The sequence below is a fragment of the Cherax quadricarinatus genome, chromosome 1, assembly GCF_038502225.1.
Source record: "Cherax quadricarinatus isolate ZL_2023a chromosome 1, ASM3850222v1, whole genome shotgun sequence".
Lineage (NCBI taxonomy): Eukaryota > Metazoa > Arthropoda > Malacostraca > Decapoda > Parastacidae > Cherax > Cherax quadricarinatus.
Genome location: NC_091292.1, coordinates 45,001,849 through 45,029,835, shown reverse-complemented (window position 1 = coordinate 45,029,835; position 27,987 = coordinate 45,001,849).

Here is a 27,987-nt window from a genome sequence, read left to right as displayed (position 1 = left end):
TACCTCGCATATAATCTTCCTAGCCTGCTGGTGTACCTCGCATATAATCTTCCTAGCCTGCTAGTGTACCTCGCATATAATCTTCCTAGCCTGCTAGTGTACCTCGCATATAATCTTCCTAGCCTGCTAGTGTACCTCGCATATAATCTTCCTAGCCTGCTAGTGTACCTCGCATATAATCTTCCTAGCCTGCTAGTGTACCTCGCATATAATCTTCCTAGCCTGCTGGTGTACCTCGCATATAATCTTCCTAGCCTGCTAGTGTACCTCGCATATAATCTAGTGATACCAGTGGGGATTTTTTTCCCTCTAAATTACGGTAAGTTGCAAAATCCTGAGAAAATACGAAAAGTTTACATTTTTTTAAAAAAAAAAAAAAAAAAAAAAAAAAAACTCGGTATCAGTGAAGGTTTGAAAAAAAATGACCATTTATCATCCAGAAACCTTACCACAATGTTGTAGTGGCAACTAAGCAGTAATATAATGGTACTTAGTGGAGTGGAGTGACCATCATTAGTTTTTTCTTCATTCTTGAAATACTAGACGTATACAGTGAAATTCATACAACCTGTAGTTACCAGCGGTCGCAATATACACAACGAAAAGCAAATATCACTCTAGAAAAAGCGTCTTTCCTCCAATAATTTTCACCAGCCAAATATAGTGATAACATAGCATTTGTTGTGGTGGAGACCGAAAAATCTAGAAAAGCTAGATACAGTAATCTATAAACCTTCAGGCTGTAAATAAAGGTTGAGGCCTCGATCGTTCGTCATTGTAGGAGCTGCCAGCAATCACCGGTACTTCAACACGCAAGTTATACTTTTATATCAATCTAATCACATATTACTCGGTTAAATCATTTCCAGTAGTTCCTTCATGTGTTAGCCCAAATCACCGACCAGATATGTTTTAAAAAAGTGACCCACTGATCAGATCTGATTGATTCCGAACCCTTGACCGGTTTCAAACGGATTCGTTGAACAATAAAGCAGACTGTAAACAGACAGGATTTTAGGTGCCCTCATCAAACACAAACAATAAGTATAAAACAGAAACATACACCGGTAAGCTGTCCTAATATACAAGTACAGTTAGAAATAGAAATACAAATACCCAGATTATACCCAGGTTATTAGTAGAATATTCAAGGGGTTACTAGTAGAACTATAGTAAATCAACCATTCAAATCACATGAAATTCTGTGTAGTCTGCAGTAAATCAAACAAACGGGCTTCCACATGGATTACTTGCCATTTTTGTGAAAATTGGTGTCATGCCCCTTGTGCAGATATCCAAGAACTAGCTACAAGCAATATTAAATCAGAGAAGTGTTTTTGGGTATGCCCAAATGAGATCAATCTGTGGACTAAAATCACATTGGTATTAAAAGAGGATAACATCAAAGCAGCCTTCATAGAAACCTGGAAGCATTCTATAACAGATGGGAAATAAAAAGTCTGGGCTGGATGGTATCGCCCTTGATGCTGGCCATGTAGTCAGAAACTGTAAGGCTGGAGGTGATGTCCTGGGAGACAGTAATGGTGAAGCTGGAGGTGCTGTCCTTGGAGACAGTAATGGTGAAGCTGGAGATGCTGTCCTTGGAGACAGTAAATGTGGGGCTGGAAGTGCTGTCCTGGTAGACAGTAATGGTGAGGCTGGAGGTGCTGTCCTGGGAGACAGTAATGGTGAAGCTAGAGGTGCTGTCCTGGGAGACAGTAACTGTGGGGCTGGAAGTGCTGTCCTGGTAGACAGTAAATGTACGCATGAGGGAATGCGTATAAATGACCTCGAGGGAGACAGGAGCTGTAGTGGGGGAACAAGTGTAGTCAAAGATGTTGCAACCCCTGAATGGGTTACAATGATTATTATGTATATATAATGTATATTACCTTTTCATTTAATTTTATATTGCTTATATTTGCGATAATAGCTAAATCGTAAATGTATGACTTTATATTATTATTTGACTGTTATATTGTTATTTAGCTTATGTTGTTAGGATGTATATAAAATGTGCTCAGTTAGTCTTGATTGTCAAACTACTGTAATTATCGCTTGTCGCTCGTTATACTGCCGGCTTCTGAGCTGCAGTTGTCCACGTAGCTATCACGTGATCGAGGGGGGGGGTGTCCTCACCTCTCGTGAAGTTTTCAGTCTGCTGGAGACTCGCTTGCTGGTTGGACAGATTGTCTGTCTCATTATTCTTGTTAGTTCTGTAGAACTTTGTTCACAGAACATTGTATAGACTTAGTGATTTTCGACGTTGTACTGAGGTTGTGTGTCGCTTAGACACTCTGAAGATCTCAGGTCCTTAGCTATAGCTTCTGACCTAATTTTGTACTGGTTCCTGTGTATTGTCACAGTCACAGTTTTACCTATGCTGAACATAGATTCAGTATTATGGGAGTTTTGTAACTTTTGTGGAGGATCTGCAGATGGTCCCTACTTAGTGTCGTTATATTATTTCCCAGTTCCTGATTCTGTGTCGCAGTCGCTTGATATTGCATTGCTATTGGGCTTAGCATTCTTTGTTGTTCAAGCAGACTGTTCGGGTTGCCAGTCGGTCAAGAAGTTAGTTTATTTGAGGACTTTGTCAGTCACTTGTTTAAGTCTTATTCGAGTCTTGAGACATAGCTAACTACTTAAGAGCACTTACACGCATACACACACTTGTACATATTTGTAATATCTTATTAAATGTTAATGTACCTGACGGTACTTAAGAATTATAAATGTGATATGTGCTTTCAGCACAATAATATTGAACTCGAAAGATTGATTTTATTTTGATTGCTGTGATTTAATTTACTTTGATAATATACCTCTAGACTTAATAAATTTATTAAATTTTAATTTCTCTAGTTAGTAGCCTACCAGTTGTAATCCTAAAGCACTATTAAACAATACTGAATTTTAATGGATAATTGGACAAGGATACTGACTACTTGTTACGAAAACCCAGTAACAGGCTGGATGCTAGAAGGGCAGTCCTTTCTAGTATTCACTGGAGATCTCTAAGCTTTTAGAATCGCGTTTTTTGTAACAAATGGGGGCCCGTCCGGGATGCTCTTGATCCAAGGTGTTGGAGAAATTATCCAGTTTGACATACTAGTACTTCTATGGTCAAACACTTTGAGTACTTTCCTAATCTGAAGACTTTGAGTTTAGTCTTGTACAACATACCAGGTGGATGTATGTACCTGACTGAGTCTCTTGATCCAAGGAGATGGAAATACTGTTTATGAGTTCTAACTCTAAGACAACCAACACTAAAATTCCTATTAGGATTATAGTTTCCAATAATCACTCTCTCGTAGTACAATTATTTTTGTGATGTATGCTAAAGTGAAACAGTTAATTGATACTCTGACTTTGTCTGAGTTAAGTACATTAAAACTTCAGACGTGTTGGCAAGTAGCCAAGTATCTCGGTGTGACGTATAACAGGAATTACACCGCAGAAACTGTCAGAGCGTTAATTAAAGATATATTGTTTCCTGCTCATACAGAGATGTCTGATTATGATTCAGATTCAGAAAGCCTAGTGTCACAATTAGGAAGTATGACTCTATTTGATGAAGATGAAAGAGCAACTAGAGCAGAAGTGAGCCTAGTGTCTGAGCCTAGTGTAGATCAGTTCTCGCTCGCTCCTTCCTTCACTGACACTATAGTACAGAGTATAGCTGGTATGACACAGCCTAATACTAGTACAGTGTATGATACACCTGTATCTACTTATCCTAGACCAGATCTAGACTCTCTAGAGACGGCTGGACGAAGTGTCCGACCTAAGGACCGTCCAGACCATGTTAATTTCCCTACTCCTCCATTACCCACTGGTCCTATCTCTCAGGAACAGTTTGAGAGGTTTGAACGCCTCCTTATGTTGCAGACTGCACAAATAGAGGCACAGAGGAAATTGAACGAAGAAGATTTCCAAAGAGAAAATGTTCGTCTGTTAAGACAACAGACTGATAGATCACAGGACACATTTAATGTGCAGAAAGCTGCATCTATGGTTCCTAAGTTTTTTGAAAGTGACTTAGACACATATTTTGATGTGTTTGAGAACCAGGCACGTGCTATGAACTGGCCACGTAAGCACTGGGCAACATTGTTGCATACTGCTTTGACAGGAAGAGCTCAAACTTGTACGGCTGCTTTACCATTTGCTAAGTACATTAGTTATGACGCTGTCAAACAAACTATTCTAGAGACATATAACTTGTTACCTGTAAGTTATCAAAGAGCATTTCGTACGTTACAACGACGACAAGATCAAACTTGTGTAGAGTTTGCTCGTGAGAAAAAAGTTGCATTTGAGAGATGGTGTAGGTCTGCCAAGTGTAACAACTATGACAGCCTTGTTCAGTTGTTACTACACGAAGAGTTTAACAACTGTATGTCTGCGGACATACAAGAATATCTGATCGATCATACTACCTCGGATATTCTGGAAACTGCAGCATTAGCAGACAATTACGAGATTTCTCACAAACTTGTACGTACTAAAACACAAAGAAACAAGGTAACTAAAAATTGTCCTAGAAGTTGGCAACCTAAATCAGCTGCTCATTGCCGGCCTGATGTACCTGCTACTGTAACTTCTCGTACCTTTACCAGGAAAACTCACAATCCTGAATCTGTCTCTGTGGTTAGACAGAAATCTGATATCGAGAAGAAGAAAGTTAAATGTACCTATTGTAACAGAAAAGGACATACTAGAGAGTATTGCTATAAGTTAGAAAGAGATACGAGAAACAGTCGTGCGGCTGGCGCCCCCACTCAAGTCGTATCCTCTTCCGAGCAACAAAGACACCAAAATCCTAGCAATGCCTCTGATCCTACTGTTTTAGATAATGTTACTCAGGATAGATGACTAGCGTCAGAAAGTGTATCTGACGAAAAGATTCGTTCAGCGATGAGTCCTTACTTTTCAAGAGGCAGAATAGGATTTGACGAATCACATCTAACTGAGATAATTTCTTTCAGAGACACTGGCAGTTATCTCACGTTATTAAGAGAAGATGTACTGCCCATAACTGACGATACCTATTGCAAGATAGATGTATTGTTAGAAGCCTATGGAGGGGCTGTTATAAAAGTGCCTCTGCACAAAGTTTATATTGAAACAAGCTATTATACTGGTTATATTTCAGTGGGTATATCCAGTGGTGTATTTCCCATCAGGTCAGTGGACTTGTTGATAGGGAACGATATCCTTCATGCTGGTATATGTAAGGAACCACTTGTGATTGATAATAACACTGATGATAATTATGCCATTGAAGCTTGAAGAGAGAAACCTATTTTATTTCCTCTCAGCGCAATTACTAGAGCTATGTCAAAGATACAACAACCTTCCTTGTCTTCTGTTGAGTTAGTGGACGACAATGATTTGGGGTTGAATATGTTGTTTAGTGACGCTCTGCGCCCAGGATCATTAACACTGACTCCCCCCGGTCATCAACCTAGTCAAGACACAACTGACGTTAAATTTCTAACTCATGATGATTTAATGATCCAGTGAAGCATCTGAAGTACTTCAGCTGATAGTGTTTCCACCACTAGAGTGAGTACATTTCGTGAACAAGCCATTGACCATAGGAGGACATTTGGGTGTCAAGAAGACACTCGGTAAACTGGCAAAACATTTTAATACTTATTTACTATTATGGACGCTGCAACACGCTATCCCGAAGCTATTCCTATGAGAAAAATTAATGCTCGTGCTATTGTGAGAGCGTTGATGAAATTTTTCTCCCAGGTTGGATTGCCACGAGAGATACAATCAGATCAGGGATCTAACTTCACTTCTAAGATCTTTCGAGAAGCATTATCCCACCTAGGAATAAAGTCTGTACTTTCAACCAGTTATCATCCACAGTCACAAGGTGCTCTAGAGAGATTTCATCAGACACTGAAATCCATGATGAGAGCTTATTGTGAACATTTTTCTAGAGACTGGGATGAGGGTATACCTTTTCTTCTGTTCGCTATGAGAGAAAGTGAGCAAGAAAGTCTCGGATTTAGTCCGTTTGAACTAATATTCGGACATCAAGTGCGTGGTCCTCTCGCAGTGTTAAAAGACGTGTGGACAGGAAAATCAAATCCATCATTGAGTACTTCACCTTCATTAATGCAGCAACATTTGACAGCCGCTAGAGAGCTAGCTTCGAAAAACCTAGTTTCAGCCCAAGCTAGAATGAAGCAACATTATGACAAGCGTGCTGTCCCTCGTTCTTTTAAAGCTGGAGATAAGGTGATGGCTCGGAAATTAGTACCAGGTCATGCTCTACAAGCCAGGTATGATGGTCCCCTGGAAGTAGTGAAAAAGCTTAGCGACGTAAATTATTTGGTACGTACGCCTTGGAAAAAGAAATCTAATCATGTGTACCATGTTAACCAGCTCAAGGCTTACTACGCTAGTCCTCTACCTACTACTTCTATTCTTCCTAGGACAGAGGAAGAAAACGTCAGTCTACCTGACATCTCTAGAGGTATAGAGGTGCGTTTAGAAAATTCTGTGACTCTACAGTCACTAGACGATTTTCTTAGTAACCTTGGGATTGATAAAGCTGGTGATATTAAAAACATGATTTTGCATTTCCCTGAATTGTTCGGTGATGTTCCTAAACGTTGTACTCTGGGTGTACATGACGTTGATGTACAGGGAGCATCACCCATTAAGCAATCACCATATAGAATGAGTCCAACGAAGCATAAAGCATTGAGAGAAGAGGTTGATTTTCTGTTATCTCACGGACTTATTGAGCGCAGTAAAAGTCCATGGGCATCTCCCTGTATTTTAGTGCCTAAACCTGACGGTAGTTTCAGGATGTGCACTGATTACAGGAAAGTGAACTCTGTCACCTTGCCTGATGGTTATCCTCTACCTCGCATTGACGACCTTATTGACCGTGTGTCAGGAGCCCAGTTTGTCAGCCGTTTAGATCTCTTACGAGGCTATTATCAAGTCCCGCTTACTGAACGTGCTCAAGAAATATCTGCTTTTACTGTTCAAGATGGATTGTTTAACTACCTCGTCACCCCCTTCGGCCTATGTAACGCGGCTTCTTCATTCCAACGTATAATGAACGAGTTGACCCACAACTTAGAAGGAGTAGAAGCCTACCTTGACGACTTAGTGGTGTACAGTGACGAGTGGGAACAGCACTTGTTTGAGAGACTGGCGCACTACAACTTCACTGTCAACTTAGCCAAATGTAGTTTTGGTCAAGCCAAGATTACCTATCTAGGCTTTTGTATCGGCCAAGGTGAGGTTGCTCCTATTGAGGCTAAGGTTCGTGCAATTTCTGAATTTCCAGTGCCACATGATAGGAAGGGAGTTCAGAGATTCCTGGGTATGGCAGGATATTATCGCAGGTTCTGTCCAAACTTTTCTCAGATTGCAGCTCCTCTCACTGAGCTTACTAGTAGCAAAGTTCAGTTCACCTGGACTAGAGATTGTTCAGACTCGTTCAAAAGGTTGAAGCGCTTGCTATCCTCTGCTCCTGTGTTTAAGAGTCCTAATTTCAATCTTCCCTTCTTTTTACATATAGATGCGAGTGGCTATGCAGTGGGCGCTGTGCTGCTCCAACAGTCAACATCCACTGACATTCTCCATCCTATATGTTACTATTCATCTAAGCTTAAACGACACCAGAAAAATTATGCCACTATTGAGAAAGAGGCTCTAGCTCTTGTGGTGTCATTGGAACATTTTGACGTGTATTTGGGCACTTCCCCATTTAAAATTAACGTTTTTTCTGACCACAATCCACTCACTTATATAAATACTATGAAAAGTAAAAATGCTAGGATCATGAGGTGGGCCCTCAGAATCCAACCTTATTCCATTAGTATAAAACACATAAGTGGTCATTGTAATGTAATTGCTGACGCTCTGTCTCGTCCTTAATAATTATCAATTACATTAAATTAACGTAATTTTATGCCCAAATGCCTTTTGTTACTTGCTATGTCAAATTCAGTAAAGTAACTTAATCCCTCCTGCCCATATTAACTATATATACTCATGTCATGTCTAATTATTATATTTATATATTCACAGTAATGTTGTGTGAGGAGGAAACAAGCTGAGTGTTGAGTGAGTAGTGTCGTGTGGGCGAGGTACTGCGTGACGCAACACTGTCCTGTCGCAGACCCCCCCCCCTCACTACACACCTTAAGCTGTTTCATACTCAGATGTTCATACTGCCTAGCATTCCACAACCACTACTTAAGAGTGGAATGCAGTCTCCTCTACTATGATCGAGCCTCAACGTGCCCTCCTTGTCAGCGCTATCCTGTCTCTACACTGATGTACATAACCACGAGTATGAGCAGATACAATACTGTGTACTGCCCTAGAACTAGAGACATATCCTAGTGACGGACGCTGTGAAATTGTAGAGGTGCTTGGCACAAGAGAGACTCGTTAATTTTTATTTTGATAATAATATTGATATGAGTAATCAGAAATAATGTGAAAGACATTAATGCAACTCCTAGTGCGACCCTCTGTCGTGTTGGGGGGGGGGGTGTTGCAACCCCTGAATGGGTTACAATGATTATTATGTATATATAATGTATATTACCTTTTCATTTAATTTTATATTGCTTATATTTGCGATAATAGCTAAATCGTAAATGTATGACTTTATATTATTATTTGACTGTTATATTGTTATTTAGCTTATGTTGTTAGGATGTATATAAAATGTGCTCAGTTAGTCTTGATTGTCAAACTACTGTAATTATCGCTTGTCGCTCGTTATACTGCCGGCTTCTGAGCTGTGCTGCCCACGGAGCTATCACGTGATCGAGGGGGGGGGGTGTCCTCACCTCTCGTGAAGTAGTCAGTCTGCTGGAGACTCGCTTGCTGGTTGGACAGATTGTCTGTCTCATTATTCTTGTTAGTTCTGTAGAACTTTGTTCACAGAACATTGTATAAACGTAGTGATTTTCGACGTTGTACTGAGGTTGTGTGTCACATTGACACTCTGAACATCTCAGGTCCTTAGCTATAGCTTCTGACCTAATTTTGTACTGGTTCCTGTGTATTGTCACAGTCACAGTTTTACCTATGCTGAACAAAGATTCAGTATTATGGGAGTTTTGTAACTTTTGTGGAGGATCTGCAGATGGTCCCTACTTAGTGTCGTTATATTATCTCCTTGTTCCTGATTTTGTGTCGCAGTCGCTTGATATTGCATTGCTATTGGGCTTAGCATTCTTTGTTGTTCAAGCAGACTGTTCGGGTTGCCAGTCGGTCAAGAAGTTAGTTTATTTGAGGACTTTGTCAGTCACTTGTTTAAGTCTTATTCGAGTCTTGAGACATGGCTAACTACTTAAGAGCACTTACACGCATACACTCACTTACTTGTACATATTTGTAATATCTTATTAAATGTTATTGTACCTGACGGTACTTAAGAATTATAAATGTGATATGTGCTTTCAGCACAATAATATTGAACTCGAGAGATTGATTTTATTTTGATTGCTGTAATTAATTTAATTTGATAATATACCTCTAGACAACTTACTACTTAATAAATTTATTAAATTTTAATTTCTCTAGTTAGTAGCCTACCAGTTGTAATCCTAAAGCACTATTGAACCATACTGAATTTTAATGGATAATTTTTTTATATTTTTATTTAAAAGGACACAGTACAAGATATAAATAAATAAAAGAACACAATTATTAACCGTTTGAAAATACAATGACCTACCATCAACCCCATAGCATACCACAAGTGTTACATTCATATTGTATTAAAGAATATACCATCACCGAACAATGAAACGAACAGGATAACACCTGCTCAGAAAAAACATCAACAAATTCTAAACCTACAAATGATGCCTATTATACAGTACAGTAAAACCTCCTTGCACAAAGTACACAGATGATATGATGCAGCATACGAAGGATAAAATTATACATTACAATAATTAAACAAAGGCTAACCCAACCCTACAATAAAATTACAAAGACATACCACATAATACTTCCCGCAAATAGCAGGAAACTCTTAACATAATAAAGAGCGAGAGAGCTCCAGCACCGAACAAAAAAATTAGCAAAAACCAAAAACCCAAAATTTTATGTCTGTGTCCACATAAATCCCCCACAACTCTGTACAATTAGACCCCTTGCACATAGTGCACAATAAATATTATTTAACATACAAAAATTAAAATTATAAGAACATTAATTTAAACATTAGGCAAACCAAAGCCGACAATAAACATTACATTGGTACATATCACAATGAAACTCCCCACATAAACACTGGGCAGGAAACACCCTCAAGTAAAAGACATAACATTATATACGCAAGTATCAACCCATACAACTAACAAAATCCTAACATAAGGTATCAAAACTGTCTAGGTACAGGACATAAAAACCTTATCTCCCTATTTGAAACACTAGTACATCATTGCTGATTTTTTTTTTTTATAAACAGTCTAAAAGATAATATATAAACAAATAATTAGCATATAATTATAATTCTCATTGCCTAAAGACTCGCCGCACTTACTTCGTGCCGGCACATACTACCCCCCCATCCTTTTCCCTATTATCAATGTTATTATACTGGGCGTTATCATGGGAATAAAAATTCCTCATGCACATACAGTAGTCATAATTAAAAATATTGACATACAAGTTCGTACATGTTCCATCCTTGTTTTTTCCCCAATAACACCATTGAACAAAACCAATTTACAATCTCACAGAAACCCCATTAAGGGCATCGCACAATAAAATTGTCCACTCCTAACCTAATACCTCACTATTCATTATAATTCATATATCATTACATAAACTGATTAGGTACATAGAAAAAGGTGTCATTATATGTGATTATAAAATTGACTAAGCCAAAGATCATGATTTCATATATAAACATAGCAGAAAATTTTTCCCACAAAGCAACTGTGCAGGGTCACAGCACTTCGCAAACATAAGTTATACAACGATCAAGTTAACTTGTGTGCTTATCTTAACATCATTCTGCTCTAAACCCGAGATCCCAAGGTTTAGTCATCATGGTTTTTAAGGTTATCCTGTATGCAGTGAACATAACCATAGATTCCAAATCCTCATTCATCTCCCTTCCACTCTATTCATAACCCTCCCACCATCCACACTACAAAGAATCCTAAACCAACCCACCCTCATGTGTCCCCCGGTAGGAGACCAACCCTTTGCCCGCCCCCTGGGTTCATGAGGAGAAGGCCCCCCACAGTGAGATTCCGGTAACCCTCCGAAAAGCTAACTACCCACCTCCCACCATAGACTTGCCTATTCCTACACATAGTTCTATAAAATCTCGCTGCTAACGCTTTTATCCTCAACTCTCCCCTAACCTCCCTCATCCCCCAAGATACATGTAAATAATCCGTCATAACATACATTAAGGCTCTACCCACATCACCCGGCACCCCAGTTACATCCAACATTAAGGCCCGTAGGAATGGCCATTGCCCCCCCCCCAAAAGTCTGATAACTCTCAACATCCATAACCTCACCCCCTCCAAAGAGGGACAAAAATATACCGCATGAAAAGCCGTTTCGATGTCCCCACAATGCAAGCATGAGTCCTCTCTCACAAGACCCATTTTATATAACACATCCCTAGAGGCCAATATTCCCATCAGAAAACGATATACTAACTCTCGTACCCTCGCTGTTATTCTAAGCAAGCCAAACTTCCTCCATATGCTTATCCAGTCATATGTTGGATATACAGCAAGTCCCTGTAAGACACCCTTGCCTACCACAGCACCCACCATTCGTTTGACCTTTAACGTGGACACCTGTTTAACATGTAATAAAACCCTCAACATATCCTCACAATACCGCAAATCCCTTCCACACCACCATCTTCGTGCATCCTCCATTACCCTACCTACCCTGACTCCTCTGTTCCCCCCAGTCCGGATATATCTTTGTTTAATATATAAAGCCATTACTCTATGACCCAATGACATCAGGCCAAGACCCCCACGTCTCCCCTCCGTCATCACCACGTCCTTGCTCAACCATGCCCTCCCAAACCCCCACACATACCTTAGAACCTTCCTCTGGATTTCTGCAATATCCTCTGCTCTTAAAGGGAACACCTCAGCCACTCCCCACACCTTACTGTAAACCAGAGAGTTGACCACTAACTCCCAAACCCTCCCCCAAGCCCCCTCCCACCCAATCCCCCACCTCTAATAGTCTCGACTTCATTAAATTAACTCTCATACCCGTGGCGTCCCCAAAAATCTGAATGATTCCACCAACTTTCCTTAGATCTTCCTCATTCCTTACCAGCACAGTAGTATCATCTACGTACCCCACAATCCCCCCCCCCGCCCACCCCCCTAATCCCATGTTCATTCATCACCTCATCCACCAGCCCATAAAATGGATTCTGTACGCAGGCAAACAATAACTGAGAGAGTGGACAGCCCTGCCTCAAACCTCTCTCCATCAGTACTGGGTCCCCCAACTTACCATTAACCTGTACCCTAATAACTGCTCCCTCATACAAGGTTTGCACCCATCTCACCACCTTCTCCCCCAAACCCAACTGTTCCAAACAAACTTTTAAGAAATCCCTATTCACACAATCATACGCATTAGCCCAATCTAATCCAAGTATTCCCCCTCCGGTGCAGTCCTCAATAAAATCCCTTATGTGACTATGCCCGTCCCTCATACTTCTTCCCGGAATGCCAAACTGTCCCCCATGTACCACTGATCCTAGAACCTTCTTCAGTCTATTGCCCAGAATTTTAGCATAAATTTTATAATCTGCACACATTAAGGATATTGCTCTATAATCATTCAATACTTTCCCATCCTTCTTCTTCGGCACCAACACAACGATCCCTGTTTTCTGGGTCTTCCCCATCCTCCCACTGCTCCACATATGATTCAAGACTTCCACTAACCCATACCTAATGCATTCCCAATAAACTCTATAAAAATCATTCGGTATTCCATCAATGCCCGGCGTCTTACCCTGACTCATCCCGTAAACCGCCTCCCCCACCTCCTCCTCACTAATACTACCCTCCAGCATTTCCCGTTCCTCTTGTCCCAATACAATAGTATTCTGCATAACCCCAAATACCTCCTCACTGACAACTTCCTTGTTCCTCCTCCATTTCTCCCTAAACCAATAATCAGCATAACCACTAATATCATCTGTATCAGTAAGACCTTGACCCACCACATATCCTCCCCCCCCATCAGCGACCACTAGATGCGCTATGGTAGTCACCATCTGCCTTTCCCTAAATTTTCTCAGGACATAACCTGATGGTCGATCACCCTTTAACACCTCCTCTAATCCTGCCCTAACTCTAATCGCGTTAAACCTTTCATTATGCAATCCTTCAATCCTACTCCTTAAGCCATCCACCTCACCTCGCACATCTTCCCTTCCCCCCCCCCCGTCGTAAACAGCATTCAGCTGTCCCTCCAGGTAGTTTTGCAAACCATATCTCCACCTTGCCTGTTCCTTTCCACGTATCCTAAAAAACTCTGCTATTGCTGTCTTTGCCCGCATCTCCCACCAGTCAAGCAAATCCATCCCACCATCCCTACCCTCCCAGCAATGTCTCCACCATTCCTCAAAGGATGAGCCTTCATCCCCCTCCTGCAGAAGCCTCACATTCAATTTCCAATACCCAGCATATATGCGTACTATACCATCCACCCGCAGATCAGCTATCACCGCCCTGTGATCCGAAAAACCGACATCAAAAGCCCTCACTCTCTCCACACCAATCCCCTGCATCACATATATCCTATCTAACCTCGCCCCATAATTCCCACGAATGAACGTGTGCTCCACCCCATACTCCCCCCTACCCACCACATCTACAACTCCTACATCCCTTAACACATCCCTTAGCGCACCTAAAACACATCCTGCCCCCCTCGGCGACACATCACCATACCTAATCACACAGTTCCAGTCACCTCCAAGGACAGTTATAGAAGGTAAACCTCGCAAATAATACATCAAAACATCACGTACAAAATCAACTTTGACTCTAACATTGTTACATGCCGGCATATATACACCAATGAAACATACTCTCCCCACCCCCCAGTGCCCATCTACCCTTACAACCCTCCCCCTCCCCCCTCCTCCCAACCCATGACACGCAATGGGCTGGTCTCCTTTACAGCTACTGCTACCCCTCCTTTTAATTGCAAAGCATTACTGACAAACATTTTATAACCCCTCAAACTCAATTCACTCCCTAACCTATGGTTATGCTCCTGCAAAAAACATACATCCACATCAAACCTTCGTAAAAACCACTCTAACCAAACCCTTTTTACCTCTGATTTAAGCCCATTGACATTTATTGTGACACACTTGAATTTGCCAGAAGAGGGGGCTTACCCCTATGCCTCTGTATCTTACTCACTTCACCTTTCTCAGTACCTGTACCATTTTTATCCTTTTTTCTAACCTGTCCACCAGCCCCTCCTTGCCCCCCCCACTGATCTTCCCCGGTACACCCCCTCCCCTGCTTGCCTTTTCCCCTACAACTACCCATGACTTCTTCCCGGGTCTCTGCCCAGGTGTTAAAACCTCATCGAGGTCAAAAGCACCCGCAGTTCTTTTTCGTGAGCTCTCACTCACACACAAATCTACGTCCTGCACGTCCTCCTGATGGACTTCCACCACCACTTCCATGTCCTCTCTGTCATTCCTCGGACCCTTCACCTGTCCTTGCTGCTCAACCATCAGCTGTATCTCACTTGACTTCTCAGGACCATCCTCCCCGGCCACCTTCTCGTCGAAAAACTCCTGCAGAACCGCTTCCAGCAACTTCTCCTGGGTAGACTCTTCCACGTCCACCCGTCCCTCAGGCGATGGGGGCCCCTCCCCTGTCACCTCCGGGAGGGTAACACAGGTACCGACCGTCGATACTTCCCGTTCTACTTCTTCACTCCATCTACCACTCGTCACTGCTTCCTCCTCTACCAACTCAGGCATCAACTCACATGGTCTCTGCTCCACTGCCAACGTACCAGGAGCCCTGGTAGGCTGCCTTCTAGGACACTGTGCTGCCATATGTTCATATGAGCTACATAGTCGACAGGTCTTTCTCTGGCCGGCATAGTGTACAAAGACTTGCGTCCTGGACTCCGCCAGCATGACATAGGACGGTATAGGCCTAGCCAACGTCATTTTTAGGGTATAAGAGCCCTCAGGTCTTCCCTTATATGGCTCCTCTGTCCATACTCCCATCGTTGCCGAATGGACTTTTCCGTAGTTATGGAATACCTCCTGTATACTATACGCCGTCGCCTCGAAAGGGACATTTCTCACCTTCACCCACGTATAGTACCTGGATACATCATGCAGAACAACCTCCACTGCCGAGTTCACTGTCACCTTCCTCTCCTGATACTCTTCAACAAGTCTGTCGTAGACGCCGGTATGATTCAGTTTCAGGAATACTCTGGTCATCCCATTTAAGGCAACACCATAAACTTCCTCGTTGGGGACACCATAGGCGTCCCTGATGATAGCAGGCAGCAATGTATGCATCGTTGTTCCAGTAAGTGTGCCACGTATCAGCTGTATACAAACAGTGTTAATTCGCTGTCCCACTCGGTACGCCATTTTGTCTTCTAGTTGCTAAAGGTCACCACCAGAGGGCAGGTGTAGCTACTAGGCGTGCGTCCTCTCTCCCCGGAGGTCGAGAGACGAATGTCAATGGATAATTGGACAAGGATACTGACTACTTGTTACGAAAACCCAGTAACAGGCTGGATGCTAGAAGGGCAGTCCTTTCTAGTATTCACTGGAGATCTCTAAGCTTTTAGAATCGCGTCTTTTGTAACAAAAGACAAGATAAAACCAATATTACAAACTAGTAATACCACAGGAGATAGCAAACAAGGGGGCTCCACTAGTAAAAGTGAGGATATATTACCAGAAACAACTGGTGAGAGCTCCATTGTTATTACTAGTGAGGATAGGAATGAGACAGGAAAACATGCACCAACAGGGAATACAGTCACAAAAACCCAAGGCAAACGGAAACCAATGCACTTGGTATCTGCAGGCATGGGAAATCTGGAAAAACAGATGGGACGTGCAACTTTGACCACCCTAGAAAATGCCGAGCCCATATGACAACAGGAAAATGCAAACTCCCTTCCTGCAAGCTTTTTCACCCTGAAATGTGTCCCTCTTCAGTACAGGAAAGACTGTGCTATAACTTAAATTGCCAGGCACACGATCTAAAGGGAACAAAAAGATACAAAACATCCAGGCGATGGGAAAACCTGGGTAGCTACAGTCACTCAAGCGGGAAAGGGTTTTTTTAGTGAAAGGAAGAAAAAAAACTGGCAGGAAATGGCAAAAATCGCACGCCAAATCCAGTCATTTATGGAGTGGAACCACAGCCGATGGCCTCCACTCCAAACCAACAGATACAGATACTAGTGCCGGAAAAAAAAGTTCCCCAGTACCACCAATACCACCAGTCCGATGACATTCTTCTTTGCAAATATACAGGGTCTAAAGCCAGTAACGAACAACAAAATACCTTTCATCCGTGGACTGCTTGCAGAGGCAAATACAATTTTCGCGGCTTTCACAGAGACCCACATGAAGGATCACTTGGACAACGAGATATGGATCCTAGGTTACAACCTATACACATGCGACAGAGTGAACAGGCAAAAGGGAAGGGTTGGCCTGTATATCGCAGAGTCACTTATTTGCACAGAACTGCTTAATGCCTCAAATGATGTAGTGGAAGTTTTAGCAGTAAAGACCGAGAACCAAAACCTAGTCATTGTGGTAGTCTACAAGCCTCCGGATGCAACGTCCCAGAAATTCCAGGAACAGCTGTTGAAAAATGACCACTGTCTGGAAAAACTTCCAGCTCCTGCCCCCAACATCTTTCTCCTGGGGGATTTCAACTTGAGGCACCTAAAATGGAGGAATATAGCAAATAATGTTGTTGTAGTGATAACACCAGAAGGCAGCTCTGACGAGAACTCACACACACGAGCTATTAAATCTCTGCACAAAATTCAACTTAAACCAGCAAATAATAGAGCCTACTAGACTGGAGAATACACTAGACCTCATCTTCACTAACAGTTATGATCTGATACGAAATGTCAAAAACAATATACTCAGATCACAACATAATCGAGGTTCAGACATGTATGCGCGGAGCTCCAGATCGACAAAATAAGATCAGTCACGAGGGAGCCTTCACCAAATTCAACTTCGATAACAAGAACATAAATTGGGACCAAGTAAACCAAGTCCTAAACGAAATAAGTTGGGAAGATAGACTAAGCAACACAGACCCCATCTTATGCCTAGAATAGATTAACTTGGTGGCACTCGATTATGCTCAAGGCTTATTCTTTTAAGAAAAAGGAGTAGATGTAAAATAGAAAGAAACAGGCGCTCCCTTTACAGGCGACGGGAAATAATAACAGAGCGGCTAAAAGAGGCCAATATATCTGAAATGCGCAGGGAGACACTGGTTAGAGAAATACCAAACATCGAACTTAAGCTAAAGGAAAATTATAGGAGTCAGGAATCGCGGGAAGAACTAAAAGCCATAAATGAAATCGGAAGAAACCCAAAGTATTTATTTTCTTATGCCAAATCAAAGTTGAGAACAACATCCAGTCTTGGGCCTCTACTTAAAGAAGATGGGTCCTACACAGATAACAGCAAGGAAATGAGTGAGCTACTCAAGTCCCAGTATGACTCAGTTTTTAGCAAGCCGCTAACCAGACTGAGAGTCGAAGATCTAAATGAATTTCTTATGAGAGAGCCACAGAATTTCGTATACACAAGCCTATGTGATGTTATCCTGACGCCAAATGACTTCGAACAGGCGATAAATGACATTCCCATGCACTCTGCCCCAGGGCCAGACTCATGGCCAGACTCATGGAACTCCGTGTTCATCAAGAACTGCAAGAAGCCCCTATCACGTTCTTTTACCATCCTATGGAGAGGGAGCATGGACACGGGGGTCGTCCCACAGTTACTAAAAACAACAGACATAGCCCCACTCCACAAAGGGGGCAGTAAAGCAATAGCAAAGAACTACAAACCGATAGCACTAACATCCCATATCATAAAAATCTTTGAAAGGGTCCTAAGAAGCAAGATCGCCACCCATCTAGATACCCATCAGTTACACAACCCAGGGCAACATGGGTTTAGAGCAGGTCGCTCCTCTCTGTTCCAACTACTGGATCACTACGGCAAGGTCCTAGATTCACTAGAAGTCAAAAAGAATGCAGATGTAATATATACAGACTTTGCAAAAGCCTTCGACGAGTGTGACCATGGTGTAATAGCGCACAAAATGAGTGCTAAAGGAATAACAGGAAAAGTTGGTAGATGGATCTATAATTTCCTCACAAACAGAACACAAAGAGTAGTAGCCAACAGAGTAAAGTCTGAGGCAGCTACGGTGAAAAGCTCTGTTCCACAAGGCACAGTTCCACAAGGCACATCTTGTTTCTCATCCTCATATCTGACATAGACAAGGATGTCAGCCACAGCACCGTGTCTTCCTTTGCAGATGACACCCGAATCTGCATGACAGTGTCTTCCATTGCAAACACTGCAAGGCTCCAGGCAGACATCAACCAAATCTTTCAATGGGCTGCAGAAAACAATACGAAGTTCAACGATGAGAAATTTCAATTACTCAGATATGGTAAACATGAGGAAATTAAAACTTCATCAGAGTACAAAACAAATTCCGGCCAAAAAATAGAGCGAAAAACCAACGTCAAAGACCTGGGAGTGATCATGTGGGAGGATCTCATCTTCAAGGAACATAACATTGTATCAGTCGCATCTGCTAGAAAAATGACAGGATGGATAATGAGAACCTTCAAAACTAGGGATGCCAAGCTCATGATGACACTCTTCAGGTAATTTGTTCTATCTAGGCTGTAATAGTGCTGCACACTAACAGCACCTTTCAAGGCAGGTAAAATTGCTGATCTAGAAAATGTACAGAGAACCTTCACGGTGCGCATAACGGAGATAAAACACCTCAGTTACTGGGAGCGCTTGAAGTTCCTGAACCTGTACTCCCTGGAACGCAGGCGGGAGAGATACATGATTATATACACCTGGAAAATCCTAGAGGGACTAGTACCGAACTTGCACACGAAAATCACTCACAACGAAAGCAAAAGACTCGGCAGACGATGCAACATCCCCCCAATGAAAAGCAGGGGTGTCACTAACACGTTAAGAGACAATACAGTGTCACGGGCCCGAGACTGTTCAACTGCCTCCCAGCATACGTAAGGGGGATTACCACTAGACCCCTGGCTGTCTTCAAGAGGAAGCTGGACAGACATATAAAGTTAGTACCTGACCAGCCGGACTGTGGATCGTACGTCGATATGTGTGCGGCCAGAGGTAACAGCCCGGTTAATCAGGCTCTGGTCCACTGCGACGCCTGGTCAGAAACCTCCCCTATGAGGATAGACTGAGGGCCCTGAAACTGCACTCTCTAGAAAGACGTAGAATTAGGGGGGATATGATTGAGGTGTATAAATGGAAGACAGGAATAAATAAAGGGGATGTAAATAGTGTGCTGAAAATATCTAGCCTAGACAGGACTCGCAGCAATGGTTTTAAGTTGGAAAAATTCAGATTCAGGAAGGATATAGGAAAGTACTGGTTTGGTAATAGAGTTGTGGATGAGTGGAACAAACTCCCAAATACCGTTATAGAGGCCAGAACGTTGTGTAGCTTTAAAAATAGGTTGGATAAATACATGAGTAGATGTGGGTGGGTGTGAGTTAGACCTGATAGCTTGTGCTACCAGGTCGGTTGCCGTGTTCCTCCCTTAAGTCAATGTGACCTGACCTGACTAGGTTGGGTGCATTGGCTTAAGCCGGTAGGAGACTTGGACCTGCCTCGCATGGGCCAGTAGGCCTTCTGCAGTGTTCCTTCGTTCTTATGTTCTTATGTTCTTATGTCATGGACCGGGCCGCGGGGGCTTTCACCCTCAGAACACCCTCCAGGTATACTCTAGGTATTCCCTACATAACGAAGAAAATGGAGGTGTATCCCATATCAGTGATATACAATACCTACAAGGTGAAGAATTAGACACATGTGCAGCATCTGGGTATCTTTACTTGAAGACGTTTCGCCATCCAGTGGCTTTATCAATACAATACAAAGACGTACTCTGAAGGCTGTATAAATGGATTTAGAAGACAGCTACGGCATGAAGAAACGTCTACAAGATGTTGAGAAGTTGCATATGTGACTAATAATTCACTCTGAATGTTCATTCGCTCACTGTTAGCATTCAAGACGGATATGAAGTTTCGGTGAACGATTCGACAGCTCAGCATGGTCATGCAGCTCTGCCACTGACTACCTTCTGGTCACAGATGAGACAGTCATACGCTCTCTTTACCAATATGATTATACCTAAACTTAACCTTTTTCCAACAACGTATTTATACAAAAATAGTTTCTGCGTTTTGTACATTGTTTTCAACAAATTTCGTGCTGGTTTCTCTGCGGAGAATGATTTCAGGGCGGCTTTGACAAGACCAACGGCCTATGTTGATGACCAGCAGCCTGTGTTGATGACTACCGCCCTGTGTTGATGACTACCGGTCTGTGTTGATGACCAGCAGCCTGTGTTGATGACTACCGGCCTGTGTTAATAACCAGCGGTCTGTGTAGATGGCTACCGGCCTGTGTTGATGACTACCGGCCTGTGTTGATGACCAGCGGCCTGTGCTCATAACCAGCGGTCTGTGTTGATGACTACCGCCCTGTGTTGATGACTACCGCCCTGTGTTGATGACTACCGGCCTGTGTTAATAACCAGCGGCCTGTGTTGATGACTACCGGCCTGTGTTGATGACCAGCGGCCTGTGTTGATGACCAGCAACCTGTGTTGATGACTAGCGGCATGTGTTGATGACTAGAGGCCTGTGTTGATGACAACTATGTCTAGCAGCCTGTGTTGATGACTAGCCTGTGTTGATTACCAACCTGTGTTAATGACTGATGACTATGACGGACCTGTGTTGATGACTACCTGCCTGTGTTTATGACTAGCGGCCTGTGTTGATGACTAGCGGCTTGTGTTGATAACTAGCGGCCTGTGTTGATGACTAGCGGCTTGTGTTGATGACTGTGTTGATGACTACTAGCGGCCCTGTATTGATGACCAGCGGCCTGTGTTGATGACTAGTGGCCTGTGTTGATGACTAGCGGCCTGTGTTCATGATTATCGGCCTATGTTGATGACTAGCGGGCTGTGTTGATGACTACCGGCCTGTGTTGATGACTAGCGGCCTGTGTTGATGACTAGCGGCCTGTGTTGATGACTAGCGGCCTGTGTTGATGACTAGCGGCCTGTGTTGATGACTAGCGGCCTGTGTTGATGACTAGCGGCCTGTGTTGATGACTAGCGGCCTGTGTTGATGTCTAGCGGCCTGTGTTGATGTCTAGCGGCCTGTGTTGATGTCTAGCGGCCTGTGTTGATTATCAGCTGTCTGTGTTAATGACTAGCGGCCTCTGTTGATTACCAGCGCTCTGTGATGATGACTAGCGGCCTGTGTTGATGTCTAGCGGCCTGTGTTGATTATCAGCTGTCTGTGTTAATGGCTAGCGGCCTGTGTTGATTACTAGCGGTCTGTGTTGATGACTAGCGGCCTGTGTTGATTACCAGCGTTCTGTGTTGATGACTAGCGGCCTGTGTTGATGATTAGTGGTCTGTGTTGATGACCAGCGCCTTGTGTTGATGACTAGCGGCCTGTGTTGATATGTAGTGGCCTGTGATGACTAGCGGCCTGTGTTGATGTCGAGCGGCCTGTGTTGATTACCAGCGGCCTGTGTTGATGTCGAGCGGCCTGTGTTGATTACCAGCGGCCTGTGTTGATGTGTAGCGGCCTGTGTTGATTACCTGCAGTCTGTGTTAATGACTAGCGGACTGTGTTGATAACTAGCTCCCTGTGTTGATGACTAGTGACCTGTGTTGATGACTAGCGGCCTGTATTGATGACTAGCGGCCTGTGTTGATAACTACCGGCCTGTGTTGATGACTAGCGGCATGTGTTGATAACTACCGGCCTGTGTTGATGACTAGTGACCTGTGTTGATGACTAGCGGCATGTGTTGATGACTAGCTGCCTGTGTTGATGACCAGCGGCCTGTGTTGATGACCAGCGGCCTGTGTTGATGACTAGCGGCCTGTGTTGATGACTAGCGGCCTGTGTTGATGACTAGCGGCCTGTGTTGATGACTAGCGGCCTGTGTTGATGACTAGCGGCCTGTGTTGATGACTAGCGACCTGTGTTGATGACTATTGGCCTGTGTTGATGACTAGCGGCCTGTGTTGATGACCAGCGGTCTGTGTTGATGAAAAGCGGCCTGTGTTGATGTCTAGCGGCCTGTTTTGATGACTAGCGGCATGTGTTGATGACTACCTACCTGTGTTGATGACTAGCTACCTGTGTTGATGACTAGCGGCCTGTGTTGATGACTAGCTACCTGTGTTGATGACTAGCTACCTGCGTTGATGACTAGCGGCCTGTGTTGATGACTAGCGGCATGTGTTGATGACTATCGGCCTGTGTTGAAGATTAGCGGCCTGTGTTCATGACTAGCGGCCTGTGCTCATGACTAGCGACCTGTGTTGATGACTAGCGGCCTGTGATGATGACTAGCGGCCTGTGTTGATGACTACCGGCCTGTGTTGATGACTAGCTGCCTGTGTTGTTGACCAGCAGCCTGTGTTGATGATTACCGGACTGTGTTGATGACTAGCGGCCTGTGTTGATGACTAGCTGCCTGTGTTGATGACTAGCGGCCTGTGTTGATGACTAGCGGCCTGTGTTGATGACCAGCGGCCTGTCTTGTTGACCAGCAGCCTGTGTTGATGACTACCGGCCTGTGTTGATGACTAGCGCCCTGTGTTGATATGTAGCGGCCTGTGATGACTAGCGGCCTGTGTTGATGTCTACCGGCCTGTGTTGATTATCAGCTGTCTGTTTTAATGACTAGCGGCCTGTGTTGATTACCAGCGGACTGTGTTGATGACTAGCGGCCTGTGTTGATGATTAGCGGTCTGTGTTGATGACCAGCGGCCTGTGTTGATGACTAGCGGCCTGTGTTGATATGTAGCGGCCTGTGATGACTAGCGGCCTGTGTTGATGTCGAGCGGCCTGTGTTGATTATCAGCGGCCTGTGTTAATGACTAGCGGACTGTGTTGATAACTAGCTCCCTGTGTTGATGACTAGTGACCTGTGTTGATGACTAGCGGCCTGTATTGATGACTAGCGGCCTGTGTTGATAACTACCGGCCTGTGTTGATGACTAGCGGCATGTGTTGAAAACTACCGGCCTGTGTTGATGACTAGTGAACTGTGTTGATGACTAGCGGAATGTGTTGATGACTAGCTGCCTGTGTTGATGAACAGCGAACTGTGTTGATGACCAGCGGCCTGTGTTGATGACTAGCGGCCTGTGTTGATGACTAGCGGCCTGTGTTGATGACTAGCGGCCCGTGTTGATGACTAGCGGCATGTGTTGATTACTAGCTGCCTGTGTTGATGACTAGCGGCCTGTGTTGATGACTAGCGACCTGTGTTGATGGCTAGTGAACTGTGTTGATGACTAGCGGAATGTGTTGATGACTAGCTGCCTGTGTTGATGACCAGCGGACTGTGTTGATGACCAGCGGCCTGTGTTGATGACCAGCGGTCTGTGTTGATGAAAAGCGGCCTGTGTTGATGTCTAGCGGCCTGTTTTGATGACTAGCGGCATGTGTTGATGACTACCTACCTGTGTTGATGACTAGCTACCTGTGTTGATGACTAGCGGGCTGTGTTGATGACTAGCTACCTGTGTTGATGATTAGCTACCTGCGTTGATGACTAGCGGCCTGTGTTGATGACTAGCTACCTGTGTTGATGACTAGCTATCTGTGTTGATGACTAGCGGCCTGTGTTGATGACTAGTGACCTGTGTTGATGACTAGCTTCCTGTGTTGATGATTAGCGGCCTATGTTGATGACTAGCGGCCTGTGTTGATGATTAGCGGCCTGTGATGATAACCAGCGGCCTGTGATGATAACTAGCGACCTGTGTTGATGACTACCGGCCTGTGTTGATGCCTAGCTACCTGTTTTGATGACCAGCGGCCTGTGTTGATGACTAGGTACCTGTGTTGGTGACTAGCGGCCTGTGTTGATGACTAGCGGCCTGTGATGATGACTAGCGGTCTGTGTTGATGACTAGCGGCCTGTGTTGATGTCTAGCGGCCTGTTTTGATGACTAGCGGCATGTGTTGATGACTACCTACCTGTGTTGATGACTAGCTACCTGTGTTGATGACTAGCGGGCTGTGTTGATGACTAGCTACCTGTGTTGATGATTAGCTACCTGCGTTGATGACTAGCGGCCTGTGTTGATGACTAGCTACCTGTGTTGATGACTAGCTATCTGTGTTGATGACTAGCGGCCTGTGTTGATGACTAGTGACCTGTGTTGATGACTAGCTTCTGTGTTGATGATTAGCGGCCTATGTTGATGACTAGCGGCCTGTGTTGATGATTAGCGGCCTGTGATGATGACCAGCGGCCTGTGATGATAACTAGCGACCTGTGTTGATGACTACCGGCCTGTGTTGATGACTAGCTACCTGTGTTGATGACCAGCGGCCTGTGTTGATGACTAGCTACCTGTGTTGGTGACTAGCGGCCTGTGTTGATGACTAGCGGCCTGTGATGATGACTAGCGGTCTGTGTTGATGACTAGCGGCCTGTGTTGATGTCTAGCGGCCTGTTTTGATGACTAGCGGCATGTGTTGATGACTACCTACCTGTGTTGATGACTAGCTGCCTGTGTTGATGTCCAGCGGCCTGTGTTGATGACTAGCGGCCCGTGTTGATGACTAGCGGCCTGTGTTGATGACTAGCTGCCTGTGTTGATGACTAGATTAGCGGCCTGTGTTGATGAGCTACCTGTGTTAGCGGCCTGTGTTGATGACTACCTACCTGTGTTGATGACTAGCTACCTGTGTTGATGACTAGCGGCCTGTGTTGATGACCTGTGTTGAGCTAGCTAGCGGCATGTGTTGAAAACTACCTGTGTTGATGACTAGCGGCCTACCTGTTGATGACTAGCGGCCTGTGTTGATGACCATGACTATCGGCCTGTGTTGAAGATTAGCGGCCTGTGTTCATGACTAGCGGCCTGTGCTCTTGACTAGCGACCTGTGTTGATGACTAGCGGCCTGTGATGATGACTGAGCCTGTGTTGATGACTAGCGGCCTGTGTGATGACTCTAGTGACCTGTGTTGATGACTAGCGGCCTGTATTGATTAGCGGCCTGTGTTGGCCTGTGTTGATGACTGTGTTGATACCGGCCTGTGTTGATGACCAGCTGCCCGTGTTGATGACTACCGGCCTGTGTTGGTGACCAGTGGCCTGTGATGATGTACTGGCTACCAAAAAGCAGGCACGTCCTTCAGGCACGTCCTTCAGGCACGTCCTACAATGTTGTCATTGTACTTAAAGATCCTGACAGTGACTCACGAAATCGTCATGACACGATTGCAAACAAACCATACCAAGGGTGGGGTTTGAACCCGCGACGGCCTGGAATTTTGTGACTCTCTGATCGCGGGTTCAAACCCTCCCGTTGGTGACAGAAAAAAACAAAGCAGTTTTACTCCTAATTTATGGTATACCAAGTATTTACCAAATACTGAAGAATAAAAAGCTACAAAGCCGTGAGTGGAATACATAAAAGACCCGAACACAGAAGAAAGAAGCTTACAATAACGTCTCGGTAGAACTGAGACCATTTACAGTCACCATAAAATGCGTGGCAATTTTTTAATAGTGCATAACGAGACAACTTGCATGTTAGTATGTCACTGCTTCCCGTGACTTTATGTCTCACTGCCTCATATTCTCCAGCTTCACATGTTAAATTGTAAGTGTTGATGGTCTAAATTATAAAAACATTTGAGATGTTTCATTACAAATCGTATTGCTTGTATTGTTTACCTGCCTGTATCATCCTGCTCTGCCTTGTATTGTTTACCTGCCTGTATCATCCTGCTCTGCCTTGTATTGTTTACCTGCCTGTATCATCCTGCTCTGCCTTGTATTGTTTACCTGCCTGAATCATCCTGCTCTGCCTTGTATTGTTTACCTGCCTGAATCATCCTGCTCTGCCTTGTATTGTTTACCTGCCTGAATCATCCTGCTCTGCCTTGTATTGTTTACCTGCCTGAATCATCCTGCTCTGCCTTGTATTGTTTACCTGCCTGTATCATCCTGCTCTGCCTTGTATTGTTTACCTGCCTGAATCATCCTGCTCTGCCTTGTATTGTTTACCTGCCTGTATCATCCTGCTCTGCCTTGTATTGTTTACCTGCCTGAATCATCCTGCTCTGCCTTGTATTGTTTACCTGCCTGTATCATCCTGCTCTGCCTTGTATTGTTTACCTGCCTGAATCATCCTGCTCTGCCTTGTATTGTTTACCTGCCTGTATCATCCTGCTCTGCCTTGTATTGTTTATCTGCCTGTATCATCCTGCTCTGCCTTGTATTGTTTACCTGCCTGAATCATCCTGCTCTGCCTTGTATTGTTTACCTGCCTGTATCATCCTGCTCTGCCTTGTATTGTTTACCTGCCTGTATCATCCTGCTCTGCCTTATATTGTTTACCTGCCTGAATCATCCTGCTCTGCCTTGTATTGTTTACCTGCCTGTATCATCCTGCTCTGCCTTGTATTGTTTACCTGCCTGTATCATCCTGCTCTGCCTTGTATTGTTTACCTGCCTGAATCATCCTGCTATGCCTTGTATTGTTTACCTGCCTGTATCATCCTGCTCTGCCTTGTATTGTTTACCTGCCTGAATCATCCTGCTCTGCCTTGTATTGTTTACCTGCCTGTATCATCCCGCTCTGCCTTGTATTGTTTACCTGCCTGAATCATCCTGCTCTGCATTATATTGTTTACTTGACTGTATCATCCTGCACTGCCTTTTATTGTTTACCTACCTGCATCATCCTGCTCTGCCTTGTATTGTTTACCTGCCAGTATCATCCTGTTCTGCCTTCTATTGTTTACCTGCCTGTATCATCCTGCTCTGCCTTGTATTGTTTACCTGCCTGTATCATACTGCCCTGCCTTGTATTGTTTACCTGCCTGTATCATCCTATGTCGACATGTACTGTTTACGTGCCTGTATCATCCTCCGTTGCCTTGCATTGTTTACCTGCGTCTATCATTCTGCTCTGCCTTGTATTGTTTACCTGCCTGTATCATCCTGCTCTGCCTTGTGTTGTTTCCCTGCCTGTATCATACTGCCCTGCCTTGTATTGTTTACCTGCCTGTATCATCCTATGTCGACATGTACTGTTTACGTGCCTGTATCATCCTCCGTTGCCTTGCATTGTTTACCTGCGTCTATCATTCTGCTCTGCCTTGTATTGTTTACCTGCCTGTACCATCCTGGTCTGCCTCGTATTGTTTACCTGCCTGTATCATCCTGCTCTGCCTCGTATTGTTTACCTACCTGCATCATCCTCCTCTGCATTGAATGGTTTACCTGCCTGTATCATCCTATGTCGACATGTACTGTTTACGTGCCTGTATCATCCTCCGTTGCCTTGCATTGTTTACCTGCGTCTATCATTCTCCTCTGCCTTGTATTGTTTACCTGCCTGTACCATCCTGGTCTGCCTTGTATTGTTTACCTGACTGTATCATCCTGCTCTGCATTATATTGTTTACTTGACTGTATCATCTTGCACTGCCTTTTATTGTTTACCTAACTGTATCATCCTGCTCTGCTTTGTATTGTTTACCTGCCAGTATCATCCTGTTCTGCCTTCTATTGTTTACCTGCCTGTATCATCCTGCTCTGCCTTGTA